Here is a 17275-nt window from a genome sequence, read left to right on the forward strand (position 1 = left end):
CTTCTACTCAGCACTTCACTGGAGAAATATTACAAACATCATAAACATCATATCACACTGAAATAAAACTAGAATTTACTCACAAAAACAAAGACAGAATTGTCCTTCCACCCAGAAATTTATAGACTTCCTATTAAACATCTCTTAGGTAAAAGGAGAAATAGAAACAGGAGTATAAAAATAATGGCAACAAAAACAGCACATATCAAAATTTATGGGTGCAATTTAATGAAAAGGGGAGAGGTAAATCCATTGTACCAAATGCTTTCATCAACAAAAATAAAAGAATAAAAATAACTGAGTTAAATCACTAACTCAAAAAATTTAAAAAGGAACAACCAAGGAAATCAAAAGAAAGCATAATGAAGGAAAAAAATTTAAAAAGCATTGTTTAATGAAGAAGCAAATAGAAAACAATAGATTTAATTAATAAATAGAAATATTGGTTCATTGAAAAACTTAATGAAATAGACAACTAGTTAACCTGATCAAGGGAAAAAGGAAGGCACAAATACACAAAAGAAGAAATAAAAGGGGGAAATAACTATTAAAACAGAAAACCTAAAAAAATCATGAGCTACTTTGATGACCTCTAAAGAAAAAAAAAATAATAACTTAGACAATTTCTTAGGGAAAAACAAATAACTAAAGTTGACTTTATTTTAGTTACAATGCTTAAAAACACCAAATTTTCATTTAACAACTTAAGGGGGAAAAGTAACTTTAGAAATTTATTCAGAGTACTTTTCTTTTATTCCTTCAGATTCACTCATCACTTTTCTCAATCGTAATATATGCCCAAGGAAGTAGTTCACACCTGACCACATTAATGGTCCCACTTAACCTCAGACACAGGCTCAGAGAACTCATGAAAAATTAAACCATGTAAAAGGTAAATCCATTCACCCATCACTCACTTTCCATAAATATTAACATTCTGGTCTTTTATATCATCTATTAACTCCTCCCACTCTATAGAATCTTGCTCAATTATTATCATCATCATCATATAATTATTTGGGGGTAAATATATATATATATAAATGTGTGTATATATGTATGTATGTGTGTGTGTGTGTACGTACACACATAATACACATACAACATACATACACACACACATAAATACCCTATTCTATTTTCAAATATGCCATTCCTGGCTAATTTCTTATCTCCTATTCTGGAAAAGCAGCAACTGTTGTCATTCACAATATCATAGTTGTCTATTGCTGATTACATTGAAACAATACAGTTCTTTTTCTAATACAGGCAAACCTCATTGCAGTTCATTTCATTATGCTCCACGGATATTGTGTTTTATTTTTTCAAACTGAAGGTTTGTGGTTACCCTGCATCAGGGAAACCTATTGACACCGTTTGTCCAACAGCATTTGCTCACTTTGTGTCTCGTGTCACATTTTGATAATTTTCTCAGTATTTCAAACTTTCATTATTACTATGTTTGTTTTGGTGATCTGTGAACAGTGATCTTTGTGTTACTACTATGGCGGGTGAAGGTTTAGATAATGAACGATCACATAAGATTATGCTGCCAGAATGGTGTTGATTTGGATGTTTTCTCACAGGGTAGTAATCAAAATAATGATAAACTGTAAAATTGCAAACTGAAAAAGTCAAGTATATTGTCCTGGTTGGCAAGATGACCCAGAAATATAGATGAGAATGGGGACATAAAACACATCGATTTGAACATTTACCTTATTCAACTCATCTCAGGAAGCACAGAAATCTCATAAACCAGAACCCAGCTTATGAGTGATAGGAAAAACTTTTTTTAAGAATTCAGTTTCTGACCTAAATATTTTATTTTTCCCCTGAATATCTTGGCTTCATATTTATTAATTTTGGAGTGAAAATAACATTTAGTTTAGTAAGTCTTTATAGTCAATACTATCAATATAGAAAAATCATACACAATTCTACATCTGTTTAATATTTAGACTATGCTAATACTCTAAATGGTAAATAATAGACAATTACTCAGTATCACTTAAAATATATAACATAGCTTACGTTAGAGATTAGAGCTAAGTTTTCAGAATTAAGCAGTTTTACTTAGTAAAATAGTTTTTCCACTAAATATATGTTTAAGCATAAGCCCACTTAAAGAGAATAAAAATTATCTAAGGCTCGTCTTCTTTTTCCAGAATTCCCCATGATAGAGTTTATTCTGTTGTCAACTAGCTCTGTAACTGTAACTAAGGGTTTATGAGGATTTCAAAATACATCTATATAGTACTCAGTTATGTAAATCCATGTCATGTCACAAAAACCCATCCACCAAGTATTAAAACGTGTAGGCACTACATGTTTCAATTTTATACATCATTATAATATTCACTTGAAATGTAACTTATCTTTTAAGCTTAACATACTCCATTGGTATGTTTTTAATATTTATGCAATTAGCAGAACAAATTTACACTCATGATGTAAATTATTTCTATTTACTGATTTTGAGGTTCTTTGTGAATTAAATATTTAAGTTTAACAAAAACGCAAGGGAGGAGCTGTACTTTCCACAAAAGTAAACAACTATATAACATCTCAGGAAGAGTCAAATACTTAACAAAAAGATTCTGATTATCAAATCAGTTGATTTTATCATGTAATTTTGTATTCACCTTATTTGCATATACTCTATGGTGTAGAAACTCAATTTTAAAACATTTGCAAAATTCTAGCTTCCTTTTATCTCAAACCTCCAAAGAAGCATCTTAGGTAGAGGGGAAAAAAAGTTGGGTCTCAACTACCTGGAAGCCAGATTCATTCCATAGGTTCTGTTGAAACTAAACACTAAAATTTTTGTTCAAGTCCCTGGAAATAAGTATTTCAGTGGCTACAAGAATTTAAAACCCACGTAAATACAGTTGACCCTTGAACAACATATTTTTGAACCATACAGATTTTTAAAAAATTAAAATAGTACCTCTATTTTTATTTTACAGATCTTTAATTAAGTACAGGGAAAAGTTTGTGTTCTATTAGAGATCACACTATGTGGAATCAAAAGAATTAGGGTTTCAGTCTTGATTTTATTGAAACTGTTTCAGCTGCCTGTAATCAGGTGAGTCATTTATCAGTTCCTGTGTTTTTAAGACAGAGATAGCAGTACATGAATTTCTGACTGCTCTGGGTGTTGGCATCCCTAATCCCCACATTGTTGAAGGGTCAACTAAACATGTTAACTTTTGATGCATGATTTGTTGAAATCAGTTTCAGTCTATCATGAAAAAATTATTACTTACCATACTGGGAAAAAATGTTTATTCCATGCCTTAAAAAAAAGTACTTGAACTATAGTAAAATGCATTTTTCTGCCATTCACCTTACTTAAACCACTGCCACTTTGTACTAAATACTGTAAATTAAAATGGTTGCCATATAGGAAGTTAAATAGCAATAAGGGAAACATTGAAAACAGAACTTACAGAATTGTAGGGCTAAATGCATCATTATATTGCACAAATATATGTGCTTATTTTTAAGCTAAAAAAAAATTTAGATAGACTTTTTTAAAGTTTAGTCATACTTTTTTTTCTGGTCAAGATGCATGAACTAAATTTATCTGCCTGCCTGAAATAACCTAAAACCAGGCACAATATATGAAACAAGTGTTTTCAAGACACCACATACCAGGCAATAAAGGAGAGTGATCACTGCAAGGTGGGAAGCAAACAAGATGATCCCTATGATTATCTCAGCTTATATCTCTGAGCAAGTTTTTAGGTCATAGTTCAGGAAGAAGAAACCCAGGAGGATTAAGACAGACACCCTGAGAAGATTGAGCTGAGTGTCTGGGGAGAACAAAGTACTACAGTTGCAAAATAGAGTCCTGGAAAAAAGAGAGCAGCACTGAGAGGAAGCTCTGGGGATCTGCAGAGGGTACCCTCTGAATACTCAGTAGAACACTGTTCAGTACATGAGGGTAAGGAAATTGCCTGAGGCCAGAAGAAGAACCATCTGAAAGGATTAGAGCAAACAACGCCCAGGACCAGAAGTAAGGCCTGATAGACTGAAAACACTCATTATTAAGGGTCATCTAGTAGAGCTTTCAGAAGGGTCTTGCCTCAGTAGTGGGGAGTAATTATCCCTCTGCCATAAACTGCTCTGAACACCCCTAACAAATCTTAAAAACACAGCTCAAAAGGAACAAACTGTTTCCAAGTAAGTTAACTTTGTCCCAGATCAAAGCTTAATAATATCTATAGAAATACAAAAACTACCCAGCAAAAAATAAAATAAAATAAAATTAACAATGTCTGCCTCTAGTCAAAGATTGCCAAGAGTGCAAATGAGCAGAAAAATATACTACATAATGAGAAAAAAATCAACCAATGAATAAAAAAATCCTAAAACTCACACAGATGTTAAAACTTACAGACAAATATATTAAAACAATTATTATAAACTGCATTCCATATGTTTAAAAAGTTAAGTAGGGGCATGGAATATATAAATAAAACCTAAAATAAACTTCTAGGACTGTTGAGGGGAAAAATCCACTGTATGCTGCTAAAGGCAAGTTAGTTATTGAAGAAGAAAAGATTAGTGAACTTTATAAGATAAGAATAGAAAATATTCAAAATAAAATGCAGAGAGAAAATACCCCCCCCCCCCAAAAATGAAGAATATCAGTGAACTTTGGGATAATTAGAAGTCTGCTAATATTTGTGCAATTAGGGTCTCTATAGTAGAGGAAAATTTAAGAGGGATAAAAAAATTTTAGGGAATAATAGCCCCCCCCAAATTCAAATGTGATTAAACTCATAAAACTTTAGAACCATGAGTCTCAATGAACCCATCAATTTAAGAAACTCAAGTACAAGAAACATAAAGAAAACTGAACCAAGGCATATCACAGTAAAATTGCACAAAACCACTGGTAAAGAGAGAAATTTAAAAGCAGTAAGGGAACCAAGAAACATTACATACAGAGAAACAAAAATAGGGATAACAACATATTTTATATCAGAAACAATGCAAGTGAGGAGAAAGCGAAATTTCACCTTTTAGAATATGAAAATGAAAAATTTGTCCAAACAGAATTCTATACTCTATTAAAATATCTTTTTAAAATATAAACAAATTAAAACCTTTTTTCAGACATACCAACTGGAAATATTCATCACCATCATAGCTCCACTACAAGAACTACTAAGGGAAGTCCTTCAGGTAGAAGGGAAATAAAAACAAATGAAATTAAGTTATCTACTTAAAAGGATGAAGAACTCTGGAAATGGTGGCTGCATGGGGAAATAACAAGATTAGAAACGGGCAAAATCTTTGAATATACACTTCATTAACAAAGATATACAGATGGCAAATAATCACGTAGAAGGATTCTCACCGTCATTAGCCCTAAGGGAAATGCAAATTAAAACTAAAATGAGGTAACACTAAACAACTATCAGAATAGCTAAAATAAAAAGAAGTGCCCATATCAAATGTTGACAAGGATGTGGAAGAACCAGAATCCTCTTACATTGTTGGTGATACAGAACTGTACAAACACTTGGGAAACAATGTAACAGCTTACCATATGATCTACCCATTTTAAATCTTAGGATTTAGGTAAATGGAGGATAGTAAGAAATATATACTTGGTCTGTGTTCCTGGTTTCTAGTACAGAGCTCCTAAAACCTTTGGAATTTCCTGAGTTATAAGAATGATAGAAATTTTTTTTGTTTCAATGAGGCAGCTCTTGGCAGCTTTAGGATGGGGGCTGGACACCAGGAAGACCAAACCCAAGAAGCTTGGAACTTTCAGCCCTATACTGTCACCCCCAACTCATGGGGAGAAGAAAGGGACTGAAGATTCAGTCAACCACCAATGGCCAACGATTGGATCAATCATGCCTATGTAACAAAACCTCCATAACAACCTCTAAATGACAAGGAGAACTTCCGAGTTGGTGAACATATCCATATTACTATAAGGTCAGAGCACCCCAGCTCCACGGGCACAGAAACATACATTTATGACTCTTCTGAACCTTACTGTATATACCTCTTCATTTAGCTATTCATTTGTAAAGTATATTTTATGATAAACCAATAAACATAAGTAAAGTGTCTTCCTGAGTTCTGTGAGTCATTCTAGCAAATTATTGGACCTTGGAAGAGGGACCCCCCGGGACATGATTAGTCAGTCAGAAACACAAGTGCCCAAGATTTGCAATTGGCATCTGAAGTCAAAGCAGTCTTGTGAGACTGAGCACTTTAACTTGTGGGATCTGATGCTAAGACCAGGCAGATGGTGTCAGAATCAAACTGAATTTTTGGATATCGTGTTAGTGTCAGAGTTGGAGAAAGAAGTTGGAAAATACACCATGTATTCTGTGTCAGGAGAAAAAAAAAACAACAGATCATTAAGCAAAAGCACAAAGTATACTTGTTCATGCATGTTCACTGAAGGTCTATATTTAGTAGAGAACATCTAGAAAACATTAGAGTATACTTCAACAGGTGTATGAATCAACATATTGTGGTATATTCATTAAGCAGAAACCTACTCAGCCATAAAAATAATGAATTACTGATACATAAAACACCATGGAGGAGTATCAAAATAATTATGCCAAGTGACACGTAAAGAAGTACATACTGTGTGATTCCATTAATGTAAAACTCCATAAAATGCTAACTAATCTATACTGAAACTCGCCAGTGTTACTTGGAAAGGAAGGAAAAGACAGGGAAGGTAGAGATGGCCTCAGGCAGGAATGAGGGAAGTTCAGGGTGGTAGATATGTTCCCTTTCTTGATTGTGGTGTTGGTATCAATATCGTATATATAGGTCAAAACATACTTATGTAGTAGTATCATCCTCAATTACACCTCAAAAAAGGTGTTGTGTTAAAGTAATAATCTACCCATTTTTCTTCTTATCTCTGTCTTTCACTCTATTCTCAGTTGTATACATGAGTTCCACAGAAGGCTAGGTAAAGGTAAACAGCTGTTGCTGAGAAAAGAAAAAAAAATTAAAAGGAAAAAAAAGTTTATCACTTCACAGTGCTTGTCTGCCTGAAATAGGGTGTCCATTTTTATGTGTCTATGTGTGGTGTGCATGCACATGTTTTCATGGCTGCTTCTCAGATGGAGCTGTGTCAGCTGGGTCAGCCCATCCATTGAAATATCAACTCATACATACCAAATGAATCATTTTGTAGGTCAAAGCCATCCTGAAAATGAAGTGTAGTCTTTATTATCTAATAAAGACCCTTTAATAATCAAAAAATTATTAAAAGACATGGCTAATTGAGTAATTCTCAGAAACATCTATTTAAAATCTTTAGTAAGCTTCATTTCTCTTGAAATATATTTATTTACAATGCAAGAAAAGGGAAACTCTGCTGTATGGTGATACATAGTATCACGACAGAATGCATTGTGAAATATATTAAAATTTTCAAGTGAAAGTTTTTTGAGATCTTCCTCTGTTAAAAACAGTTTTAAAGGAAATGTCATGGATGGTCATGAGGGAGACTTTCAGATAAGATCATGGAATGCAGAGCCATTTTAAGGTTTATCAGTAATTTATATTTATATTCCACTCTTGAATGAAATATTTTTAATGGCAGGTGGAGTATCCTGGGGTCCTCCTCTGAGGTACCTCATGAGTAGAAATAAAAATAATCTGAATTCATGACATATAAAGGTTATCTGAAATTTGTAACTACTTGGCAACCATTAAATCCAGAATTAAATTACATGATCAAAACCAAGACAAACAAAAAACACTCTTTTCAGTAATGGATTTAAGTATGAAGTTTCTCAGATGACTATAAGAAGTATAGGAAGAATATAAGGTGTATTATTTTTTGTAATTTTACAGAACTCTATTGATTTATGCTCTATTGGGCAAGAAAACATGTAGAAGCTAAAAATGTGACTAGTGTCGACTGAAATAAATACGCAGCCTAAAAGTTAAGAATTACGTTTTATTTGGCGGGAGGACTCAAACCGGGATGACAGTCTCTGAGATTGCTCTGAGGGACTACTCCGAAGAGGTAGGGGAGGAGCTAGGACATATAGGAGCTTTACAACAAAGACCAGGTAGTTGGAACAATAAAAGATTGCTTGTTATCTAAAGAAAAACCAGGCATCTCAAGTTAAAGAATTTAGTGCTTTTCTATGTATGGGAGGAAGCAAACATTTGGGCTCATTGAATTCATTCCTTTGACAAGCACCTAGCTATCTAGGGCCAGTATCCTGTCCTTTCTTATTCTGAGTCCGCTCAGAGTGCACCATTGTGAGTGGCTGCAGAGGCTGGGCTGCAGGCCTGTCCTCACTGGGGGGTGGCGGCAGCTGCTGCTGACTTGGTTTCAGCATTCTTTATTTACTGATATGGTTGCAGTATTTTCATTCACATTGCAGTATTTTGGTTCACACTAGCATATCTAATATAGCCACTGAAAGAAATAAAAATTATTTAATCCAAGAATTGTTACTTTATCAAGGATGAATGCTATTTTAAAAGTTAAACTAAAAATGTGGATTATTTAGAGGTGTATTAAGATATGTAGAAAAAAACAGATAGGAGACCTATGTTCCTGCAGTTCTAAAAAAATCTAGCAAGATTGTGGCAGGAGAGGAAGGAGAGTGGTGACTGCAGAAAATAAAAGTCTAAAAACAACAAGCAAATAGACTTTTAATTTAATTTACATCTATACATTTCCTTTGGTATTTATGTGTGTATACATGTATGTGTGTCTCTAAGTTTTCTTTCTTCATTTTGTATTCATCATAGGAACTTAAATACTATCTAAGTTAGTTTTAGCTATAACAGCACATTACCAAACACTTGCTAATAATGTCTGGGAAGTAATTCAGAATATATTAAATTTGAAGGTGAAAGTAATATTTACATGTGATGATTTATGTAGTGTTTTCTGTGTGTGTGTGGCGAGTATAAGATCATTTCTAATGTATTCAAAAGGTAAGGAGACGAAAACCAAACTGAAACAGTCAAACCAGCAAAAATTAAGTAAACTATTTACTCCATAATTCTTACTTCTTCAACCTAGTAATAGAAATTCACAGGTCCAGAAAGGTGAAGGTAGAGAAGGAACAGATTTGCACAGAGATTGAGATTCTTGCTCAATATTTCCAAATATCTCCCCACCCCCGCTACTAATCTCATGATATAGTCATAGAAATTGTTTTAAAAAGTTACAAGTTAAAATAAATTTGGGAAATGCTGCCTTCCAGCTGAATACAACAGAGGCATCTTGGAGGTTTACAGTTCTTATTAGCATATTAAAGGCTCTGTAGTCCACAGCAGAGATATTTGCTTAAATCATTCAAATCAGAATATACCACATGCATTTAACCACAGAAACCTCTTCTTTTGAATAAGTATTTTAAAATCACCCCTTGGCATTAACTATTACAAAACACATTTTGGGAAACACTGTTGTTGGCTAATGTCTTTAATAATTTAAAAATAAATTATTTTGTATCTACAATATGACTCTTGTTGCTTTCCCATAAGAAAGAATAGATTCAGAAGAGGGGGAAACCTATAGTGTGCATGTTTGGAAGATTTTTTAAAAGTTAATAGGAGCTGAAAAGATGCAGAGTATATTTATTTATATTAATTTTCTGTAAAGTTTTTAGATGTCACCTGCCATTTGTGCTCTTCAAGATGAGAAATACAGGAGGAGCTAAAAAGAAGCAGATTCTCCTCACACTGAGAAATTATAATAACTCCCAAATTCAGTAAGTCACTACCAAATAGTTCTTACATGTGCACAAAATGAAAGCCAAATTAACTACCTGCTATTTGGCTTTAAGAATCATAGAAAGAACATGTAGATTTTAATACATTTGAAGCATATCTGTGATTTTTGGTCCATATTTTAAGGATAACTTCTAGAGATCAACTTTAAAACATTAGGCTAGATTAGAGAATCACAGTAATTTATTGTAATTCATAGTAATTTATTGTACCGAAGAGTTCATCTGGGCCTGAGGTTCTTGATTAACCAGTCCTGCTGTATGTAGGATATATACTATTATTAACAATAAGATGTAAATATTTTATTAACAGTAAACCTCTGCTGTTTATGAGTGATTTGTTTCAGAAATTTGATCATATTAAAGATGAGACATATAATAACATCCCTCTTCTTTACATTCTGACATATTGTCTTTAGTGGAAGAAAACAAAAGAAAGAGAAGATGTATGTATTGAATCAAATATAATTTTGAGTTCTATTATTAGAATACGCCATCCAGGTAAATCTTACCTGTCAGATGAGTTGTTAAAGGAAATAAATTACTGAAATCTAGAATCTAGTTATTTATCCTGACATCCCTAACAGATGTAATAATATGCATCACTCCACAGAAAATCTCCTGAGCCCTTTTGTAGCTCTATGACGTGTACTGCAATGAAAGCATGCGTAGTGTATCCTGTGAACTGCTTGCCCTATTGCTACTGGCCTTCCTGTACTGTAAAGTCTGGAAGCTAAAAGCCCTATTTCCTAGACCCCTTGCTGCCAGAGTTCTGAAAGAGAGAATCATTATACAAGTGAAAACAGAATTGCATGCAAGATTTTGAATGAAAGTCAATAAAGGTTCTTTTCCAACCTACTCCTGTTTTTCTACAGGCAAGTGAAGGCTTGGAGGCCTAAAAGTCGAGAGGATGTGGTAATTTTCCAAAGCTGTCACCAGATTCATGGCCATCATGAAGGCAACAATAGCATTAGGCTAAAGAAGTACGTTCAAACACCAGCAGGTCCTGTGGCCCCTGTGGTCCCTTGACTCCCATTCCACCACTCCTTCCAACAATTTCCTAAGTCTCACATTCCTTGTATTTAGTTCATTTCATCTTCTTGTGTTGAACCAGGATTGATACAGTAGGAATGACAGACAACCAAAATATTATAGAAAAGGTTTTAAAATATTTCATGTTAAAAAATCTGAATAAATTGTAACTAAAAATTATTAAAATGCTAGAGAAATTAAGTTTTGTTTGCAATGCATATGGAAATACATGTGTATTAATTTTCTGTAAAAATTGTTGGAAAAATTAGGAGTGAAATTTTTTTCCAGGTTTGTTCTGTGTTTATTTATTTTGACAATCATACAATGTTTTTTTCATTTAGGACAGAAGAAAGTAGAACTCATATGCTTCTTGTCTCTCCATCATCATCACCAGTAAATCCATTTTTACCCTTTAACTAACCTAAAACTTAGAGGCTAATTTTTTTTTTGTGTATATATATATATATATATATATATATATATATATATATTTGTGTATATATATATATTTATATATATATATAAATATATATATATATATAAATATATATATATATATTTCCATTGAAGTATAGTCAGTCCATGATGCTTTGTAGAGGATAATTATTAAAACTGGCTTTTTTTTTAAAAGGTTCATGACTTATTTTTTTCAGTTTTATTAAGATATAATTGATGTATAACATTATGTAAGTTTAACATGCACAACATGATGATTTGATACTCATATATATCACAAAATAATTACCCAAAAAGTTTAGTTCACATCCATCACCTCACATAAATTAGGAAGCATTTCACATAGTTTATTAAGTTGACCTTTCTCCACTGATGTGGTATTGAATAAAACTGACTTTCTAAATAAAATATTAATTAAAGTAATTATAAACATATAATAATAATAATAAAAAACTACCTTGCATGTTTGCTTCATTATGCATAGTTTGTGGTTTAATCAATACTTAGAAAATAGTTAAAGTAAAAGAGTATTATCTGCTTAACTTGGTCAAAATTATATTTAAATATGACATTCCAGTTATATAGAAAGCAAAATACTGCAGCATTTAATACTTTTGTGATATATATAAATGCACACATATATAAAAGATATTCACATATATTAACTCATATAACCCTCTTAATAACATTGCAAGTTACTGTTATTTTACAGAGAAAGAAAAGGAGAACTGATGAGCCTAAGTGCTTTGACCAAACTAGTTAGTCAAGAGGCAGAGCTAAAATTTCAGGACAGATGATCTGAACTGTAAGTCATATGGTACTTCTATTGCATTATGATTATTTCTGTATATTCAGCATCTGGTATTTATTAAATTTTAACTGGCTGACATAAAATTATAAGGATGAAAATACCTGAAACATTTAACAAGAAATTGAAAATAATTATTACATCAGCTTGGATTTAAGTGAAAGTTTTGCTTATTGGATAAAAACCACACTTAAAGGAATAAAACTTAATTGAAAAAATAGAAAAAACTTACAATGGTGTATATACATGTGTATGTGTGTGTATTATACATATGTAATATATATATATATGTATGAGATATATATATATATATATATATATATATATATCTCCAAAATTATATACATATTTCTTGTTCCCAAACTCTTACTTCATTTACCAAATTATATTCCTGGAAAATTATATATGATCTCAAATAAGAAAGCCAAAATCTAATCAGCTGTGTTATATATTACCTGAAGAAATATTAAATTAATAAAGGAGGAATATCTTTCAAGGAAGGTAAGAAATTAGTTTGGAGTCAGTTATTGTATCTTGGCTCCAGCCTAGAGAGATCATCAATTAATACAAGTATCTAATTATTATGGATCTATAGTGAAGTTAGAGGCAAACAAAACCAAAATCAAACAAAACAAAACAAAACAAAACAAAACAAAACAAAACAAAAAACCCTGGCATAACTTGAAAATCTAGATTCTTTAAGATTATCTAACTCTCCTTTTTCTAATTATATTTTCACCAAGTAATTCTAATTTTTCTATCTATATGGAGTGGTGAATTTAGATGTCTGAGTTTGGTTGAATTTAGATCCACCACATACCAAATGTAGTGGAAGTACTCAACTCGCAGTAATTTAATTCCCTCGTGTATAAATGAGACTAGTAATAGCATCAATGTCCCAGGACTATGAAGATATTAAATGAATTAATACATTAAAAATTTTTCAAAGACAGGCTGGCATATAAAAAGTAGTTAATAAGTGCTAGGTAACACTAAATAGTAATTAGCATTTATTTAGTTTTTATTATGGACAAGGTAATAAAGTAGATTTTTAAGCATGATCTTTTTCATCTTACAACTAATTTGTGACGTAGTATGTTTTTAGATGAGGAAATTGAGCATAAAGAGGATCCAACTGATTATCAGTGACTACTAATATTCAAAATGTTTTTAGATATACAATTTTTCACTTATATCTGAGATTCGTTACATTCTAGGTGCTTGCAAATTTGGTTACAATGATTCAATCCCTAAGAAAGTAATACATTTTAGGAGATCAAATGTTAAATTACTTTATGTACCTGCAAAGTTGAAGATTAAACTTTCAAAAGTGATGAGTGACCTTATAAGGTACTGTCCTCTTATGAGATTTTTATTTGGCTCCAGGTGATAGAGCTCCATTTTGTCACTTTTTAAATTTAAGGACAATTTTCTGTCTATTCTTTTTATGGCATGATTATGAAATCTTAAATTCATATCTTGTCTGATCTTAATATTTAAAAGGAAGATCTATACATTCTATTTTAATATCAAATCACCTGAGATTATTTATGAAAAATTTTCATGAGCTGTCTCATTCAGTTTAACATTCTGTATTCAACTGTCATATGAAGTGATTATAAATAGACTGATCTAGAAGGTGGGCTAGAGATTTTTTTTCTGGATCTCACACTACAGATGAAAGACTAGAATAACCCTTCTGGGCTCTTAACATCTGCTTTTCTGGTCTTCCTTAAACCAAGAGAGAATGACAACTGAATGGATATGTGAATGGAGGGTAGGAAAAAACAAAATTAGTCCCTTCCTTCCTTTTAATCAATTTCTATCTTTCTTCCTTATCATCACTGTCATCACCATCATCATCATCACCATCATAATCACTGTCTTATAGCCTGTCTGCCTTCAGAGAGGGTATGTTTTACTCAGCTTTCATATACAGGACAAGTTTAGGGGAGCAGGCTCTGCTCCCTGAGGAAGGGTGCAGGAGATCTGGAACTGTCCAGAGTGGTCTGTAACTGGTTAGGTAAGTCTGTTTTCTTCTCAGAAAAGTTATCAGAGAGCTATTTTGGTCACAGATCTAAATCATTTTTAATAATTTATTCTAGTAATAAAGGTATGATTGAATTATATATTGACCTCTTAATTAGCTTTGAATTTTGGAAGAGGTATAATATTAATTCTTTCCTGAATTTTCAAATCAAAGGACAATCACAATGAACTTCATTGTGACCCTTACAGAGGCAGAGAAAAAGTAAAACAGGAGACTCTACCTGTCAAGCCAAACATCTTCCTATATTTTTGTTCCACAATACAATTTCTGAGGGAATCTTCATTTCCTTGAGCAACTTCCAATTTACCAATTTTCTCACCCATTTTCCCCTGGATACTCCACTGGAGGAGTGGAGAAGTATTCTGAAGCTGCTTGCCTACAAACTTAGTAGTGACTCTTCATACATGTAAATTATTTCACTGAAGTATTATGTAGAAAATTGTTAAAATAAAATATAAGTCATGCAAACAAAAATTGTTATACTTTGGTAGGAAACACAAAAAATTAAAGCAATGATTTTGATACTATTGTAAGAGCTGCCAGAGGGAGTGCATTTGTACTGAACTCTCAAGAGGAGAAAGGATAACGTAATAGGTCATTTCTGGCTTTCATTTCTGAAAGTATTTGAACTCATTAAATGCATTACTAAGCTCCCTAGAGATGTATTTGCACAAGAATTAATTTGCCTAAAACCCCACTCCATTCCTTCACAGAAAAGCATAAAAGGTTTTTCATATTCTATATTTATTAGGGTCAGTAGCTTGGTTTCTAGGTAAAAGTTCCCAATACAACCAGGGAATCAGAGGAAATAGGCCAAAGAATGAAAGAAGTAGAAAGACGAAAATAGAATATTTTGAAATATTGTTATCTTAATGTCTATATATACGCAGTCACTTGCTGAAGGGTACACTCCTCACCTAGCTCATCTAATCACTGCTAATTACTAATAGATAAAATACAACAAATGCTTCCCAGACGGCCCTTCCAAGCACATAAGGTCGCTTCCCAGAACACCTTTTGTGACCAACATTACCTAAAGCCCAGAAAGATCAGAACAGCAGTGGGCTTTGTTGGAGGGAATTCCCAAGATTTGAAAGAATTCAAATACAGTTGTGAAATTTTAAGATAATTTCACATGTGAATATTAGCAGTATTAATTAATATTGAAAGGTCCTAATATAGTTTTAACAAATACTGATACTATGCAAGACCCTATAGGCTTCCCCACCCAACCCCTGCCTCTTGTTTATAGAAAAGCTGAAGTCTCCCGGAGTCACAGAAGAGCGGGGTCAAGCAGTGGATTAGGACAAGCCTGCAGGCACTGGGGGATGGCAGTGACTCTGACCACCTATCTCAACGGTTAACTGAGATTATTCCCCCATTTCCCTTTAAAACTTTCATGGCTGAACAGAATCTTTGGAGATTATTTGGGGGGAGGGGCAGGAGTGGCAGAATGCTGGGTCCACCAGATTGCAGGCATTCTGATTAAAAGTCACTTTCCTTTTTGTTACCAAGGCTGTTGATGCCAGGATCATACCCCTGCCCCTCCCTCGGCTAGAAACCAAATACTCTTGTCTAAGTCTAGGAGGCAGCTTCAGAGAAGAAACAAGAACTGGTTAGAACCCACAGAGGTGGAGGATTTGACTTCCAGTGGACCCTGAGCCTCATTATACACTCATTGTAATGTATTAACACGCTAAATGACACAACCACCAGCGCCATGACAGTTGATGATTGCCATGACACCACTAGAAAAGCCCATACAAGGACTGAAAAGCTCAAACAAGGACTGACTGCCTCTATCACATCTAAAGGAAGGACATGACGGCAGAAGCCTCCCATAAAAGCCCCACCTGGGCTGGAGCTGTCTCTACCGGCCAGCTTGGCTGACAGCTTCCTAATCGAGTGCTTCCTTCTCCCTGCTCAAGCACTTTCCTTCCTTTCCCTCTTCTGAAAAATAAAAGCAGTTTCGTTCTATCCCTCAGCCTCAGCTGTGAATCCTTCCTAGCCAGCAGGCAAGGACCCACACTTTGGTGGGCCTCCTCATTTAGCGGTATCACTATCCACTAACAATACCAAGATCCTGAAGAATTTATTCACAGGAAGTAAGACTAGAAGTAAAGAAAGAAAAAAAGGAAAGAAAGAAAATCTTTCTTTTTATGAACAAGAGGTACATGAGCAATGTTCTGTTAGTGATTTGGTCTTTATAATAGCTCAAAGGTCTTTCTTTGAAACATTTACATACATGATATGCACATGGGGAATAGCACCATACTAAACTGATTAAGATGGGTAAGGTAAATAGATAAATAAATCTCTTATTTTAAACTTCTAATAAAAAATATTAACAGAGACAGAAGAACAAAAATATCAAACAACTTGCAGAAGAATGAGGAGTTACCTGGCATTAACGTGTTAGCAATGACCTTATGCTTGTATTCTTAGCACTAAGGCCAGCGGTCCAAACACACATGTGAATGTGTATGTTAATATTTTGTTCTCTTTCACTTACCTTTTCTTTGACTTATTTAAGAGCTGCAGGTTTGTTCCCCCTTCGCTCTCAGGTTTGTTTCTGCCTCAGAACATGGTTAGCTTCTGTAATTAGATAATAATAAATGAGGTTACAAAAATCCTTAAGTTATGATCAACACTGACTTAGTATGCAGTACAATGGTGGTACCCTTACTTAAAGTTTCCAGTCAATTTTAAGGTATGGAAAACACAGGTCTAATGGCCTTAGTTGAAAATCACCGAGTTTTGGCAGTCTATGTGAAAAAAAATCCTGCCTTTTTCTCTTCCTGGCCTCTATGCAAATATTTGATATGTATCTGCTCACTATTTAAAAATTATAATTGCTGAAGATCAATACTGGAAAACATCTATGGTTCTTACTGGTATGAAAGAATTTGATTTTTTTCTTTTTCCATTTACAAAGTACAATGTCACATTCCCAGGAAGAACTACAGGAAATAGCCTATTTTTAGTTTTCTATTGATTTTTTTCTAATATATTAATGAAATACATATAGAACATTATAATAAATGCTGTACATATTATTCACTCACAGGAGAAGTATGCATTAATTAATTCTTCTCTCCTCGTTCCTAAGGCAACAATTGTATCAAATAAACACATCTGAAATATTTTACATTTCAATTATACTACTTA

General features: G+C 33.2%; 1 long non-coding RNA gene across 2 annotated transcripts in view; it reads right to left on the reverse strand.

Moving 5' to 3' along the window:
• Positions 1 to 17275, reverse strand: part of LOC135321585 (uncharacterized) — a 291860-nt gene that overhangs the window by 166021 nt on the left and 108564 nt on the right. For both annotated transcript variants that reach the window (XR_010381450.1, XR_010381449.1), the window contains one exon: positions 16620 to 16702. This is a non-coding gene — a long non-coding RNA (uncharacterized LOC135321585). The remainder of the gene's footprint in view (positions 1 to 16619; positions 16703 to 17275) is intronic.

This window comes from Camelus dromedarius, chromosome 6, assembly GCF_036321535.1.
Source record: "Camelus dromedarius isolate mCamDro1 chromosome 6, mCamDro1.pat, whole genome shotgun sequence".
In the NCBI taxonomy this organism is placed as follows: domain Eukaryota; kingdom Metazoa; phylum Chordata; class Mammalia; order Artiodactyla; family Camelidae; genus Camelus; species Camelus dromedarius.